Raw genomic sequence first — 17,053 nt, 5'->3', positions numbered from 1 at the left:
GAATGAATAACAAAACAAGACCCATACATATGCTGTCTACAAGAGACCCACTTTAGATCGAAAGACACACACAGTCTAAAAGTAAAAGGAAGGAAAATGATATTTCATGCAAATGAAAATAAAAAAATGATAGAGTAGCAATACTTATATCAAAGTAGACTTTAAACAAAAGCTATAATAAGAGACAAAGAAGGACATTTCATAATGATAAAAGGATCGATCCAACAAAAGAGAAATTCACAGCAATACAGACCTATCTCAGGAAACAAGGAAAATCTCAAATAAACAATATAGACTTGCACCTAAAGGAACTTCAAAAAGAAGAGCAAAAGAAGCCCAAAGTGAGGTGAAGAAAGGATATCATAATGATCACAGTGGAAATAAATAAAATAGAATCTAAAAAATATACAAAAGATCGATAAAACTAAAAGCTGATTCTTTGAAAGGATAAACCAAATTGACAGACCCTTAACCAGACTCATCAAGGAAAAAAGAGAGAGGACTCAAAAAATAAATAGATAGATAGATGATAGATAGATAGATAGATAGATAGATAGATAGATAGATAGATAGATAGATAGATAGATATAGATACATAGAAATAAGATCACAAATGAAAGAGGGGAAATAACTACAGAGTCCAAAGAAATACAAAAGATCATAAGAAAATACTACAAGCAATTATATGTCAACAAATTGGACAATCTGGAAGAAATGTATACATTCCTAGAAACATACGATCTCCCAAGACTGAGTCAAAAAGAAACAGAAAATCTGAACCGACCAATTACCACCAATGAAATTGAATCAGTAATCGAAAACCTCACAAAAAAACAAAAGTCCTGCACCAGATGGCTTCATAGGTGAATTTTACCAAACATTCAAAGAAGAATCAACATCTATTCCTCTCTAACTATTCAAAAAAATTCAAGTAAAGGGAAGGCTCCCTAATTCCTTTTCAGAGGACATTACCCTGCTGCAGAGCTGTGGGAGGATCCACTTAAAGGGCCCACTCACTGCCATCCCCTCTTGCGCCATGCCACTACCCACTATACCACTGCTGCTCTGCCTTCCTTGCCTGGTTGCTGTGGAACCCTTTGTCTACTTCAAAGAACAGTTTCTGGACGGAGACAGGTGGCCTAACTGCTGGTTTGAATACAAAAGTAAGTCGGATTTTGGAAAATTTCTTCTCAGTGCCAGCAAGTTCTATGGTGACTTGAACAAAGATAAAGGGCTGCAGACAAGCCAGGATGCCCACTTCTGTGCCCTGTCAGCCAGATTCAAGCCCTTCAACAACAAGGACCAGACACTGATGGTGCAGTTCACTGTGAAACACGAGCAAAACATTGACTGTAGGGGTGAGAATGTGAAGCTATTTCCAGACGGTTTGGAGCAGACAAATATGCATGGAGACTCCAAATACAATATCATGTTTGGCCCTAACATCTGTGCTCTGGCACTAAGAAGATTCATGTCATCCTCAACAACAAGGGCAAGAATGTGCTGATCAATAAGGACATCTGTTGCAAGGATGATGAATTCACACACCTGTACACACTGATTGTGCGGCCCAATAACACCTAGAAGGTGAAGATTGACAACAGCCATGTAGAGTCCTGCTCCCTGGAGGACAACTGGGACTTCCTGCCACTCAAGAAGATAAAGGAGCCTGATGCTTCAAAGCCAGAAGACTTGGGTAAGCAGACCAAGACTGACGACGCCACAGTCTCCAAACCTGAGGACTCAGACAAACTTGAGCACATCCCTGACCCCAATGCTAAGAACCTGAGGACTGGGATGAAGAGATAGATGGAAAGTGGGAACCACCAATCATTCAGAACTCGGAATACAAGGGTGAGTGGAAGCCCTGCCAGATAGACAACCTGGATTACAAGGGCACTTGGATCCACCCAGAGATGTACGACCCTGAGAATTCTCCTGATAGCAACATCTATGCTTATGAAAACTTTGCCGTGCTGGGCCTAGACCTCTGGCAGTTCAATTCTGGTACCATCTTCGACAACTTCCTCGTCACCAATGATGAGGTGTGTGCTAAGGAGTTTGTCAATGAGATGTGGGGTGTCACAAAGGTGGTGAAAAAGCAAATGAAGGAAAAGCAGGATAAGGAGCAGAGGGTGAAGGAAGAGGAGGACAAGAAGCAAAAGGAAGACAAGGACAATGACAAGGGCAGACAAGGACAATGACAAGGGCAAAGATGAAGATGAGGAGGACAAGGACAATAAGGAAGAGGAAGAGGAGGAAGATGCTATTGCTGACCAGGCCAAGGATGAGCCATAGGAGCCACACTACCCCTTCCAGAGCTGGACTGAGGCCTGAGTGCTCCTGCAGAAGAGCCAGCCATGCCAAATAATGTCTCTATGAGACTTGAGAACTTTCCTTTTTTTCTAGGCAGGTTCACATTTGGGGTGGATTTTGGTTTTTATTCCCTGCTCTTTTTTATTTTTATTTTTTGAATAGTATTTCAACTGATTCTCCTTCCGTCCTCATCCCTGGACCTCACCTTTTTGACATCTTTGTCATTATCTGTTCCCTTCTCTTCCCAGATCTCTTAGTTCCTCTATAACCTGGGAGAATGGGGGTATGGAGGAGAAGCCCCAGGCCCACGATTCCATCAACTCTCCTTGCTGGATCCCAAAGCAGGGCAAGAGAAGAGGGTGGTGCCCAGCCTCCCAGTACTGAGGAAGAATGAGACTCCTAGGGCCCAAGCTCTGTCCCGCCCACCCCCACCCTCACTCTTCCCTTTCTCCCCTGCCTCCAGGTGGAGCCACTTCTGGGTAGGGCAGTGGGTTCCAGCTCAGCTCACACAGAGAATATAAGAACAACGGACAAAATTTCTATTAAGTTTTGTGTCTTAATAAAAGAAAATCAAATAGGACTACGTCAACAAAACAAAAAGACGACCTACTTAATGAGAGAAGACATTTGCCAATTATACATTTGATAAGTGGTTAATATCCAAAATTGACAAGAACTCATATGACTCAATACCAAAAAAGTCACACAATCCAATTAAAAAGTGGGCAGAGAACCTGAATAGATATTTCTCCAAAGAAAACATATGAATGAATGGCCAATAGACACATGAAAAGATGCTCAATGTCACTAATAATCATAGAAATGCTAATTAAATTCACAATGAGATATCGCCTCACACTTGTCAGAAGGGTTATCATCAATAACTCAAAAAATAATTGTTGGCAAAGTTTGGAAGAAAAAGGAACACGTGTACCCCATTGGTGGGGTTAAAAATTGGTGCAGCCACTATGGAAAACAGTTTGATCATTCCTCAAAATTTTAAAAATGGAGCTACTTTATGACCCAACAGTTCCACCTCTGGATATTTATCTGAAGACATCCAAAATACTAATGTGAAAGATATATGCACCCCTATGTTCACTGCGGTGCTATTCACAATAGTCAAGTACGAAAGCAACCTAAGTACCCATCGATAGAAGACTGGATAAAGAAGTGGTGCGTGTATACAACAGAATATTACTCAGTCATAAAAAAAAGAATGAAATCTTAACATTTGCAACAACTTGGATGGACCTAGAGTGCATTATGCTATGTGAAATAAGTCAGAGAAAGCAAAATACCATATGATCTCACTTGTATGTGGAATCTAAAGAACAAAATAAACAAACAGAACAGAAACTGACTCATAGATACAGGGAATGAACTGGTGGTTGACAACGAGAGGTAGGTTGGGGGGCTGGGTGAAAAATGTGAAGGTATTAAAAAATATAAATTGGTAGTTTCAAAATAGTCACCAGAATATGAAGTATAGCATAGGAAATATAGTCAATAATATTATAAAAACTATTTATAGTTCCAAATGGGTACTAGATTAATTGGGGAGATCACTTCATAAATTATATACATGTCTAACCACTATGCTGTACATCTCAAGCTAATATAAAACAATATTGAATGCCAAATGTAATTGAAAAAGAAAAAAAGAAAGTATATATGACTGTAAACACAACAATTACAATGTCTACTTGAGTTTTTAAGTGTGTAGATGTAATACATATGACAAGTATATAAAGGGAAAAGTTGTAAGGTTTTACATTTTACTTGAAGTAGTGAAATATTAGCTCTAAGTAGAATGTGTATGTGTATATATGTGTGTAGATAATAGATAGATAGATAGATAGATAGATAGATAGATAGATAGATAGATAGATAAATAATTTCCCTAGAACAACCATAAAAATTAATACAAGTAAATATAGTCAAAATTACATAAATTAAAACTGAAATGAAGAGGACAAACAAACAGAGACTCATGGACATGGACTGTAGACTAGTGGTTACCAGAAAGTAGGGAGTGGGGGAAGAGGGGGGAGGTGACAGGGTAAAAGAGGCCAAATATAGGGGGATAAGGGGAGGGTGAAGTGGGTAAAGGGATCAAATATATGGTAGCTGAAGGAAACTGGACTTTGGGTGGTAAACACACAATAGAATATACAGATGTCAAATTATAATGTACACCTGAAAATTATTTAATTGTATTAACCAATGTTACCCCAATAAACTTAATTTAATAAATAAATAAATAAATAAATAAATAAATAAATAAATAAAAGTGCCAAAGAAAATTTAAATAATCAAAGAGAAGGCAGACAGTAAAGGGGAACCAGAGGAACAAAAATAGAGGAAATAAAAAGAATACCAGATATACCATGCAAACTCTAATCAAAAGAAAGTTTACCAAAATAAAATCAAGTGAAATCATACAAATATGTCATCTGACAAAAATGGAATTGAACTAGAAATAGATAACAATAAATGACATACTTCTAAATAGCTCATGGACATAAAACCTTTTGAATTGAAGAAAATAAAAATATAATATATCAATATGTGTGGCATACAGCTGAAGCAATGTTTAGAAGGAAATTTGTAGAATTAAATACTTATATTAGGAAAAAAGCTGTGTCTCACATCAGTGATCTAAGCTTCAAGCTTAAGAAATAACAAAAAAAAAGAAGAAGAAGAAGAATTAAACCCAAAGCAAAAAGAAGGAAAAAAAATTTAAGATCACGAATCAATGAAATTGAAAAGAGAACTAATTGAGAAAAAATCAGTGAAACTCTTGCAAGAAATGTAAAAGAAATTCTTCAGAAAGAAGGAAAGTTATATAGGTCAGAAACTCAAATCCACATAAAGAAGGAAGAGCATTAGAAAAGATATAAATGAAGGTAAAATGCAGTTGTCCATACATGTGTGGATCAATTTCTTGAATCTCTATTATCTTCCATAGATTGGTTTGTCTACCTTGATGCTAATACCACATTGACTTGATAACTGGATCTTTACAATAGGTTAGACTCGAAATTAGGTAGTGTTAATACTCTAACTTTGATCTTTTTTTTCAAAATTGTTTTGACTATTTTAGGTCCTTTACATTTCTAGTCGAATTTTAGAATCAGCTCATCAAGGTCTACAAAAAAGTACTGCTAGGATTTTAACTTGGATTGCACTGAATCTATAAATCAATTTGGATATAATTGGTATCTTTCCAACATTGAGCCTTCTAACTAATGAACATGGTATGTCTCTCAATTTATTTATGTCTTTAATTTCTCATAGCAATCTTTCGAAGTTTTCAGTATACAGATTGTGGTTAGCAGAGCTCTAATATTGCCCCCAAATTAGTGCCTCCTGACATAGGTACCCTGTATAGTTTTCTCCCTTTTGAGTGTGAGACTTCACTCCTATAATTTGATTACTAATGGGTTGATTGAGTTAATAAAAAGGGGGATTATTTGGGGTGAGCTTGAATTAATTAGGTGAGTTTATAAAAGAAAATGAAGCACTGGGGAGATAGTCTCCTATTGGCCTCAAAAAAGAAGAAAACTTCTATGAGTTCTACAGCTACAAGGAACTGAATTCTGTCTGTAAGCTGAATGAGCTTGTAGCAGATTCGAAAGCATCAGATGAGATCATAGCTCCAGCTGACACCTTGATTGCAGCCTTGTGAAACCTAACCAGAGTATTCAAGTAGGCTGTGTCCAAGACTCTACAAAAACTGTGAGATAATAAATGGGTATTTTTTTAAGCCAAAAAGAAATGAATGAAACCAAAACCTGGTTGTTTAAAAAGTGAAGTGGGGATGAAGCCTACACACTGTTTTTTGTTTTGTTGTTTTTGTTGTTGTTGCAGGGGAAGGAGAAGAGGGAAGAGCAATGTTGAAAGAGCATTCCTTGACTCTGGGTTCTGTCACTAACTTTGGTAAGTCTTCTGACATCCTTGGATCAAAACTTCTTAATTTTTCAAATATTTGCTTTACCTACCTTATAAAATGAGATAACACCAATGTAAATGGTTTGAATATAGCAATGCTTTACTAATTCAAAACATTATTAATGTCTATTATTAATGTGCTTACATATAGAAAAGTCTGAGGAATAATGTTATCAAAATTAATTCAATTAATTTGTTTGGAAGGTGGCACAGATTTATCTATTAATTGCATAAATTATCACATTGAATTCAAAACTAACTCCCAAGCATTCTTTAGTGATTTTTATTTATCCATTTAATAGAATTCTAAAAAGCCATACATTTATTATTTACCATAAGCTTATAGTCCTAAGTAGACACTATTGAAATCAATTCAGCAGCCACCCTGAAATTAGAAGGGTAGAGATCTGTGTGACAATGAAGGTGAAGTTTCAGTGAGGCCCTCCCATCCTGTCTTTCAGTGTTTAAAATATCTGTATCTTCACAAAGTTCAAAGGAAAGATAGTTTTCGTCTTTTTCAGTAGTGGTTGATGATATCTGAAACTAAACAGTCCCCCAGATGACCTGCAGTCATAGGCAAAGAAAGGCAGACACAAAGAGTATTTCCTGGAGCTAGGGTCATCAAGTCCTAGGCTTTTTCAAATGAGAACTTGAGAAGAAATAAGAGGACTAGTAGATTCCATTTGAGATGACAGTGAGACAGTCAAGAAAGAGATTGTAGATGGAGACGAAAGTCCCAGGAAGGTCAGGGATAAAAGAGTAGACTTGCGTGTCATCTGGACAGAAAAGTTTTGCTTAGCAAAAGACAACAAATGAGCAGCGTTTAGAGTTTGCAGTAAGTATAACTTTTCCAAAACCAGGCTACTATCAACATTGCACTCTAATACGAGAGATGACTCATGCATAAATATTACAATTGAAAATGTCACCTTTTCTAACAAGCCTATATTTATGATTGTATAAATTCATCACTAAATACTGGCTTAAAATTCAAAGTTCTTATGGACATTCTCAGTTCTAATTGATGATTTTAAGAGTCAAAAAAGAAATAAGTTGTATTTTTGAAATCATGAGGTTTAGAATCAAAGATTACTCATGAACTTTGAAGAATATTGGTAAACTTTGAAAAAATGAAAACATTGCTTTTTTTCATTGTATTCTATTCTGCATATTTGTTTGAGAGAATTAAACCTGCTTATCAAGATTTGATGATGCCTGTAGTCATCACATCACCTAGCTTCAACTAATAATTCATAGCCAATCTTATTTCATCTACTGTCCCACTCACTGTCCTCCCCATCCCTGCTACTTTCTTCTTATTGAAGCAAATCCAAGATTTTTTATAATGCCATCTGCAAATATCTCAATGTTTACCTTAAAAAATAATGACAATACCAATATAACGTGTAAAAATTAACAAAAATTTTTGATATCATCAGTCAATATTCAAATTTCCCTGATTGTCTCATATTTGTATTTTTGCAGTGTTGATTGATTTAGAATCCAAATAAGATCTATATGTAGCAATTGATTTACTTATTTTAAATATCTTTTACTCCCCTATTTTTCTTTGCAATTTTTTGTTGAATAAACTAGATCATACATCCCATAATATTTTTCCACAGTCTAGATTTTGCTAATTATACCTCGTGATATTGTTTAACTTTCCCCTGTATTTCCTGTAAATGTTTTCCTGTCCCCCGTATTTCCTATAAATCAGTCACTAAAGCTAAAGTCTTGATCATGTTCTCTTTCAATTTTTTAGCAATAATTCTTAATAGGTGGTGGTGTAAGCATCCATTAGAAGGCAAAAAAAGGCTGGTTTTCTTTTTTGTTAGCAGTCACTGATAACCATTGTCAAGATCCAGTATTTTATCAGTAATTGCAGAATAGTAGTGTTATAATTCTATCATTGCTCCTTCAATTAGCTAATATTCTTTTCTAAGGAAGAACTTCTCATCAATTATTTGATTATCATGATGTGCCTTTTATGTAGAAAAAAAATATGATAAAAGCTAGAGTTTTCCCCCATCATACTCTAGTTTTAAAAATATCTCTTAGTTCCCTAATATATCCAAAAGAGATCCAAAGGTAACCAATTAGCTTTATTTTTTCAATCAAAATTACCATATAGATTAAACATATCAAAAAGATGTTTAGATCCATTAAATCCAATAATATGTTTAAATCCAGTAAGTGTTTTGATCCATTGCAATTGCTATTTTTATTGATGATCAAGTTGACTCTCTTCAAGTGGCTCTTGTGTCCTTTTGAGAAGCCCAGATTAGTCTTTGAAAGCTTCCTTGATTCCTAGTATAAAAAGATGTCCTAGGCTTATGTTGCATGTTTTCTGCCCCAGTTCTGGTATTAGCTATTTTTCCAAAAATCCTTAGTTCCTTTTAATGAAAATGGTGCTTAAAGACTACAACCTGGATACCAGGGATGATCACTACTACTGGATTAATCATTGTTTTTAGATCTTTTCAGTGTTCAGAGCTAGAAAATAGATATTTTTAAAAGATGAAATACAACACAAGTTCATACAGAGAGTTCCATTTCAAGTTCAGGAATACAAGATTTTTACTTAATTTCATCTATATATCTGTGTCTCTTGTTCTCCATGCCAAAAATCCTGATTCCAAAGACCACTAGCATAAATACTCATTTACTTTATCCCATACTCACACACAATGATATCAAAATTTCAACATCAACATTACCAAGATACTTTTAGTTCTTTCTGTCCTTAGCACATATCCCTCTAGGAATGTTAGTCAAATTATTATGTAATTGAAATCATATGGAACCATTCCTCTTCATATGGTTATGCCAAAATCTTGTTACATAGTTTGTTTCTGCTGTTTCATATTGCTTTTTTAGTTTTTAAGGGTTGCCTTTTAAATGTAATTTTATATTATAATTATGTGAAATAATTACATGTTTCCAAATTCAAATCTACAAAACAGGGTATATTCAGAAAAATTCCACTTCTATCTCTTCCCTTTCATCTTGTTTCCTTGTTTCCTGCCCCCCTTCCTCATTACTAACCTCTTTCTTAAAATTTTTAGCTTTAGGCTTATTCTTCCTTTTTAATATAAGTAAATATATATATATATATATATTATATATATATAAATACATATAAGAATATATATTCATAACCCTCTTTCTTAAACAAATAATAGCATATATACTTTTCTCCACCTTGGAATTTTTCACATAATAATATATGCTAGAAACCACTCCTAACAGTATATAGATATGCAACTCATTTCTTTTGAGAGCTACATAATACTCCTTTGTGCAGATGTACAAGTTTTCATCTCCCATTGATGGAATCTGGGTTGTTTCCAATCTTTTTCTGCAATATGTTGTAATTAATAACCTTGCATATATGTCTTCCTATAGTTTTTATTATTTTACCTTTGGGATAGTTTCATAGAAGTGGGATTAGTAATTCAAAGGGTAAATGCATATGTAATTTTGTTAGAAATGACCAAATTCTCCCTCATAGGTACCATTTAGCATCCCTGCCAGCAATGTTTGAGAGCAAGAGCATGCATTTTGTGTGGTAAAAATTGATGCTAATTTAGAGAGCAGAGAAAAGGAAGACAAGTACTCCCTCTCAAGTTTGGTTTATAGTTGGAAAATAGTCCCTTCACCCTCTCCTGCAGTCCATTTAGTTTAATACTTTCTGTTGGCTGTCTCCTGGCATTACTCACAATTCCAATAAATTGCTCCTTTGGGTTGTGTTCACAGAGAGCAATGGGAAGTAATTATTTCAAGGGTCTGGAATTGTCCTACCTGAAACCCTCCCAGTGGGACAGGATGTGATACTAGCTGCACAGGCTGCACATAACTTCAATGGCCAAGCTCCGATGGGGCAGAAGCCTAGCAGGCATGCCCTTAGAATGATCACACTAGATAATAGGAGCTGCAGATACACACAGGCAATAAAATAATCTGCTTTGAAAATCTTTGTCTTTATGTTACTCTCCTACTGAGCAACCTACTTGGGATCTTTCCCATCTGTGTTGTCAAGTGCAAGCTTGTCTGCCGTATGTCCAGGCCTTCGAAACGAATCAGTCTCCAGTCTGTTCACCCCTCTGTGGCATCTCTACTGTTGCCAAGCTAAGCTGTTTGTCATTCCTTACATTTGTAAAGACTCTGTGTAGGTAAGTATAGCATTTCTTGTTCTAGGGATGAAACCTAGAGTTTGGCCAGTCCACTCCATTCACCTCCTCCAAAAACCAACCAGTGCCAGGCTCCACCTGAACCCATTCTTTCCTCAGGGGTTGTCTTATGAATTGCTGGTCATTTAAGGACTGGTGTCTTTCTACATCCACAAGAAGCTCTAAAATAATTAGCATCACATTCAGCACATGACATGAGATTAATACATGTTAGAAGTCTGTCTACGAGCATTGAAGTGTATGGCCAAATATATGTCCATCTTGGAGTTAAAGCTGTAACCACAGAATAAAGTTTGTCATTCTTCCTGGAAAGCGTAGCAAATGAAAGATACTTGCTCATACATACAAGAGAGCAAGTGTCCCCACACACTATGAAGCCAGAGTAAAAAAAAAAAAAAAACTGGATTACAAAAGATCCCTAAACAAAGCACCAATAAGAAAAATAATATATCTCACTGTGAACACAACAGATACACCGAATTAAGCATCATCTAATTCACAGGCTGATAGCTTATTTAATAAAAAGAAAATTCAAAACTGTATATTCAATATAATGAAAAATATATAAGTAAAATTTATATACATGCATATATAAGATTTGCATATACACATATTTACAAACTGTATGTATATAGATGCTAGCAGCATTTCTGAGTGGTCTGTTTATAGGATTTTAATTCTTTTCCTTATGTAAACTTTCTCTGTATACAGTAAAACTATGTAAGTATGCATTACTTGCATGATACAAAAAAGACATGAAACCTTCTTTACAATAAAAGAAACCATCAAAAAACATAGAGGCAACCAACCAAGTAGAAGAAGATATTTGCAAACAACCTCTGATAAGGAGCTAATATCCAAAATATATAAGAACTTATCGACAAAAAGTCAAACGATGCAATTACAAAATGGGCAGAGGATCTGAACAGACACTTTTCCTAAAATAAACAAACAGCCAACAAATACGTGAAAAGATGTTCAACTTCACTGGCTATTAGGGAAATGCAAACCAAAACTACAATGAGATGCCACCCTACATTTGTTATTATCAACAAGACAAGTAATAACAAGTGTTGGAGAGGTTGTAGGGAAAAAAGAACCCTTATATACTGCTGGTGGGAATGTAAATTGGTAGAGCCACTACTGAAAACAGTATAGAGGTTACTCAAAAAAGTAAAAATAGAATTACCATATGACCCAGCAATCCCTCTGTTGGGTATCTATCTAAAAAGTCTGAAAACATTTATCTGTAAACATATATGCATCCCGGTGTTCATTCATGGTGGCCAAGACATGGAAACAATCCAAGTGTCCTTCCATAGATAATTGGATAAAGAAGAGGTGGTGCTTGTATACAGTGGAATATTATTCAGCCATAAAATAAAAGATGAGTTTCCTTCTTGCCAAATGCCACCAACATGATATTCAGGCACTTCATGGAATGGTCAGGTATCCCATATCTCCTTTGGGCCTCATGCTGGGAAGCTGGTCACGATTGTGGATGTTATTAATCAGAACAGGGCTTTGGTTGATGGACCTTGCTCTCAAGTATGGAGTTCACTGACTTCATTCTCAAGTTCCCACACATTCTCCATCAAAATTATGTCCAATAAGCATGGCAGAAGGCAGATATCAATATAAAATGGGCAGCCATGAGATAGGCCAAGGAGATTGAAGCCAGAGAAAAGAAATCCAAGATGACAGAATTTGATTATTACAAAGTCATGAAGGCAAAGAAATGAGGAACTGAATAATCAAGCTTACATTTAGGAAGCTTCAAAAGGCTGCTCCCAAAAAAAGCACCTGCTGCTAAAGGTACAACTGCAACAGTTGCTGCAAAGATTCCAGAAAAAAATAATATGACTGCTTCAGGCAAGAAAGCTCCAACTCAGAAGTTTCTTGCCCAGAAAGATGCAGGCCAAAAGGCAGCACCTCCAAAAGCTCAGAAGAGTCAGAAAACTCCAGGCTAGAAAACGCTTGCTCTAAAGACATCTGGCAAGAAAACATAAGAATACAAGAGGCTATTTTAAAAGTAATAAAGGTGTGTTTTTTTTTTTTGGCATGTTGGAAAATATTTTTAAAAAGAAAGAAATAAAAGATGAAATACTGCCATTTATGACAACATGGATGGATCTTGAGATTATCGTGCTAAGTGAAATAAATCAGAAAAAGTCAAGAACCATATGATTTCACTTATATTTGTAAATAAAAATGAAAGTAACAGACAAGACAAATAAATTAACAAAACCTCATAGACACAGACAACATTATAGTGATTACCATAGGGAAAGGGGGAAGGGAGAAAATAGAAAAGGATAAAAGGGTCAAATAAATGGTGACAGAAGGAGATTTGAATTTGGGTGGCGAACACACAATACAATATACAGTTAATGTACTATAGAATAGTACACTTGAAACCTATATAATTTTATTAACCAATATCACCCCAATAAATTTAACTTAAAAAAGAAAAAAAAACCTAAAACATAAAATATTTACCTGAAATACAGTACAGCAGTTGGTTTTCAAATACACTTCTGCTACATAAACACAATGTGGAAATTTAACTTAATCAGCATCTAATACAGCCAAAGAAGAAAAGGGGCTTTAGAAGTGAAAGATTCTAAAAACAACTCAAAACCAATTACTGTTTTTAATCTTGAGCCAATATTTGAATACGTATTATTTATAGTCATAATTTTCAATGATCAAAGCAGTCTTCCCTTCCCCATTGTCAAAACAAAGAAAAGAAACAAACTTGCTGAATCCACATTTTAAATGCACACAGAGAATGAGCACATGTTTTTTTTTTTCCCTCATCTGTAATGGTATGTTGTTGACTAGAAGAAAAATGAAGGCAGAGAAGTGTCAGAAACAGAAGTACAATGCTAATCTTTAATCTCCTGCCTCAGTGCTATGGAGAGATTGCCTTACACTCCCATCCAAAAGCATTTTAATAATCTCAGTGTTTCTGCAAGGAAGAAAAGGGTTTTGGGAACAAATCTATTTCAGGAGTGGGCCTTTTTGAAGAATAAACTGACTTTCCCTCTGAAGCTGATAAAGTGGTAATAGTGGGAAACAGTGGAAATTATAGGGGTTTTGGTACTGTAGTCAGGTGCTTTTTAATGAATTGCCCTGGGCAAACATACCTAATTAGCCTTCACTATTCATTCTGCTACTTCCCACATCTTTGCAAATTGGTTCTCACTTTTATGTCTTAATAAGCTAGAAACAGTGGACACCCTTTTCATTTTTAATTTTTCAAAATCTACCTAGCCATATGTCATTTCTAAAGACAACCTCTTTGTTTGGGTTGTTGGTTCCTTTAGCAAAGACAGAAATAACTCAGGGGTCTCCCAGTTTTTCCCTTCTTTTTCTTCCACTGTATTCCAGTTGGTTGTCTGTTTTCATCCAAATGGATATGTAGAAAACTTGATGGGCGACTCCAAAGTAGCCATATTTCCACCTTCTCAGGAAAAGGAAAACTGTTCTTTAAAACTGAGCATTATTTAAAAAATAAGAAAAAGTACAAAATAAATAAAACTGAACCTTACTACCTCCCATCACTGCACTAATACACTTGGGCTGCATCTCTTCCTAAAGATAATGAAGAAGAAAGTAATTTGGAACTTTTTTTTTAAATTATAGTTGACATACAATATTATATTAGTTTCAGGTGTACAACACAGTGATTAGACATTTTATGTAACTTATGAAGTGATCATCCAGATAAATCTAGTACCCATCTGACGCCATACATAGTTATTACAACACTACTGACTATATTCCCCATACTATACTCTACATCCCCATGACTATTTGTAACTACCAATTTGTACTTCTTAATCCCCTCCCCTTTCACCCACTCCCCGCTCCCCAATCTGATAACCACCAAAATGCTCTCTGTATCTATGAGCTTTTTTCTGTTGTTTATCCTGTTCCCTAGATACCACATATGACATTTATGTTTCTCTGTTTGACATACTCCACTCAGCACAATACCCTCCAGGTCCATCCACATTGTTGCAGATGGCAAAATTCCATTCTTTTTTACGGCTGAGTAATATTCTAGTATATACGTACCACCTCTTCTTTATCCATTTATCTATCGATGAACACCCAGGTAGCCTCAGTATCTTGGTTATTATAAATAATGCTGCAGTGAACATATGAATTCTCATGTCACTTCAAAGTAGTGTTTTGGTTTTCTTCAGATAATAACCTGAAGTGAGATTACTGGGTCCTTCTTTGTATCTTGTTATAGCCTTTGTTTTAAAGTCCATTTTGTCTGATATATGTATTGTTACACAAGTTATTTTTGTTTGTTTCCATTTTCATGCAACATCTTTTTTTCATTCCTTTACTTTTACTTTATGTGTGTCTTTCTATTTGAACTGAGTCTCTTGTAGGCAGCAAGTGGAAGGGGCTTGTTTTCTTATCCATTAAGCCAGTCTATCTTTTGACTGGAGCATTTAATCCACGTACATTTAAAGTAATTGTTGATAGATAAAGTTATTGCATTTTATTATTTATAATTTTTTATCTTTTTTTTTTCTTTTTCTTTCTTCTTCTTAAAGAAGTCTCTCTAACATTTCCTGTAATACAGGCTTGGTGGTGATGAACTCCTTTAGCTTTTTTTTGTCTGGGAAAATCTTTATCTGTTTTAATTCTAAATGATAGCTTTGCTGAGTAGAGGAATCTTGGTTGTAAATTTTTGCTTTTCATCACTTTGAATATTTCCTGCCAATCCCTTCTGGCCTGCAAAGTTGGAAATCTGCTGACAATCTTTTGGGGGCTCCCTTCTAGGTAACTAATTGCTTTTTTCTTGATGCTTTTAAGATTCTCTCTGTCTTTAACCTTTGGCATTTTAAATATGATGTGTCTTGGTGTGGGCCTGTTTGGGTTCACCTTGTTGGGACTCTGCACTTTCTTGGCTTGTATGTCTATTTTCTTTGCCAGGTTAGGGAGATTTCTGGCATTATTTCTTGAAATAGGTTTTCAATTTCTTGCTATCTCTCTTCTCTTTCTGGTATTGCTTTGATGTGAATGTTGGTATGCTTGATATTGTCCTAGAGTCCCCTTAAACTATTATAATTTTTTTGAATTCTTTCTTCTTGTTGCTGTTCTGATTGGGTGTTTTCTGCTACCTTATTTTCTAAATCGCTGATTTGATCCTCTACTTTATCTAATCTGCTGTTGATTCTTCCTAAGGGATTCTTTATTTCAGTTATTGTATTCTCCATTTCTGACTAGTTTCCTTTTGTTTTCTATCTTCATTTTTATGTTTTCTATCCCTTTTTTTTAAGTTCTCACTGAGTTCATCCATCCTTCCTTTAAGTTCATTGACCATCCTTATAAGCAGTATTTTGAACTCTACATCTGGTAGATTGCTTGTCTCCATTTTGTTTAGTTCTTTGTTTAGAGCTTTGTTTTGTTCTTTTGGACATGTTTCTCTGTCTTCCCATTTTGGCTCCCTATTTGTGTTTGTTTCTATGTATTAGGTAGGCTACTATATCTCCTGGTTTTAGTAGAGTGGCCTTATATAGTAGGTGTGCTATGTGTCCCCGTGTCAATGTCTTCCCTGGTCACCTGAGCCAGATGTTCCAGGTATGTCCCTTGGATGTGTCGTGTGTGCCCTCCTGTTGTAGTTGAGCCTTGGTTGTTGTTTGCTCATCAATGGGAGGGATTGACCCTTGGCCTGATTAGTTGTAAGGACTGGCCATGACCAGTAGAGGAGTTGTTGTTCAGCGGCTGACCCTACAGAGCAGGATTCATTTTAGCAGGGCTCTGGCACCTATCCTGTCTGCCCTTTGGGTGTGTTGTCCTCAGATGTGACCCCGGGTGGTGCTCCAGCTTAGACTGAAGCCAGCTACCAGTTGTGCACACTGGTGCCTCCTGGTAGAAGACCTGCTGCAGGCCAAGTTTAGCTGCAGCCTATGCCCCGCCCAGGGCCACCTGGCATGAGCCACCAAGCAATCTAAAGATTGCCGCCACTGATGCTGGACTTGGAAGTGCCTTGAGAGACCAAACCACAGACTAAGGCCAACTGCTGCTAGTGCTGGGTTTGGGGTTGCTCAGCAAGAGGTAGGGGGCATGCCAAGGCCAGATGCTGCTTGTGTAGATTTTGTGAACCTTTGAGAAATTTTAGGAAAGTTCACAGCATGCGCCACATCAGGCCATTTATATGGAAAATCCACTGGACGCAGCTTGGGTGGGCCCACAATGTGGGAGGAGTGGGGTCTCAGGGAATTACCAGGGTGGGGTGACTTTGTTAGAGAGTTTGATGGAGACTAAGGTTTGGTGACTGCTGGTGGGGGGTGGCTCAACAAAGGAACAGTAGACTTCACCAGCACCATTGTCTGGGAGAAAGCTGCTCCTCCAGCACTTGCTCTGAAACCAGACAACTCGGTTCTTCCCCATATCTCCTGGGAGCCTTTTGAGCTCCTGCCCCAGTGCTGGAGCTCAGAGTGAGTCCATCAGCAGGTAAGTCCATGCACTGGCCTATTAAGAGGGACACCTGGGACTTCCGTAACTCTCTGTCTAACTCAGCCACAGTCTCAGCTGATTTCATATCCAGATTTTGTAGGGCC

General features: G+C 36.4%; 2 pseudogenes; both read left to right on the top strand.

Moving 5' to 3' along the window:
* Positions 1-1,036: 1,036 nt before the first annotated feature.
* LOC105305923 lies at positions 1,037-2,313 on the top strand (annotated as a pseudogene).
* A 9,547-nt stretch (positions 2,314-11,860) lies between these two features.
* Positions 11,861-12,433, top strand: LOC105305922 (annotated as a pseudogene).
* Positions 12,434-17,053: the final 4,620 nt, after the last annotated feature.

Source organism: Pteropus vampyrus, unplaced genomic scaffold (assembly GCF_000151845.1).
Source record: "Pteropus vampyrus isolate Shadow unplaced genomic scaffold, Pvam_2.0 Scaffold404, whole genome shotgun sequence".
NCBI lineage: Eukaryota > Metazoa > Chordata > Mammalia > Chiroptera > Pteropodidae > Pteropus > Pteropus vampyrus.
This window is presented reverse-complemented; position numbering and strand designations above follow the sequence as displayed.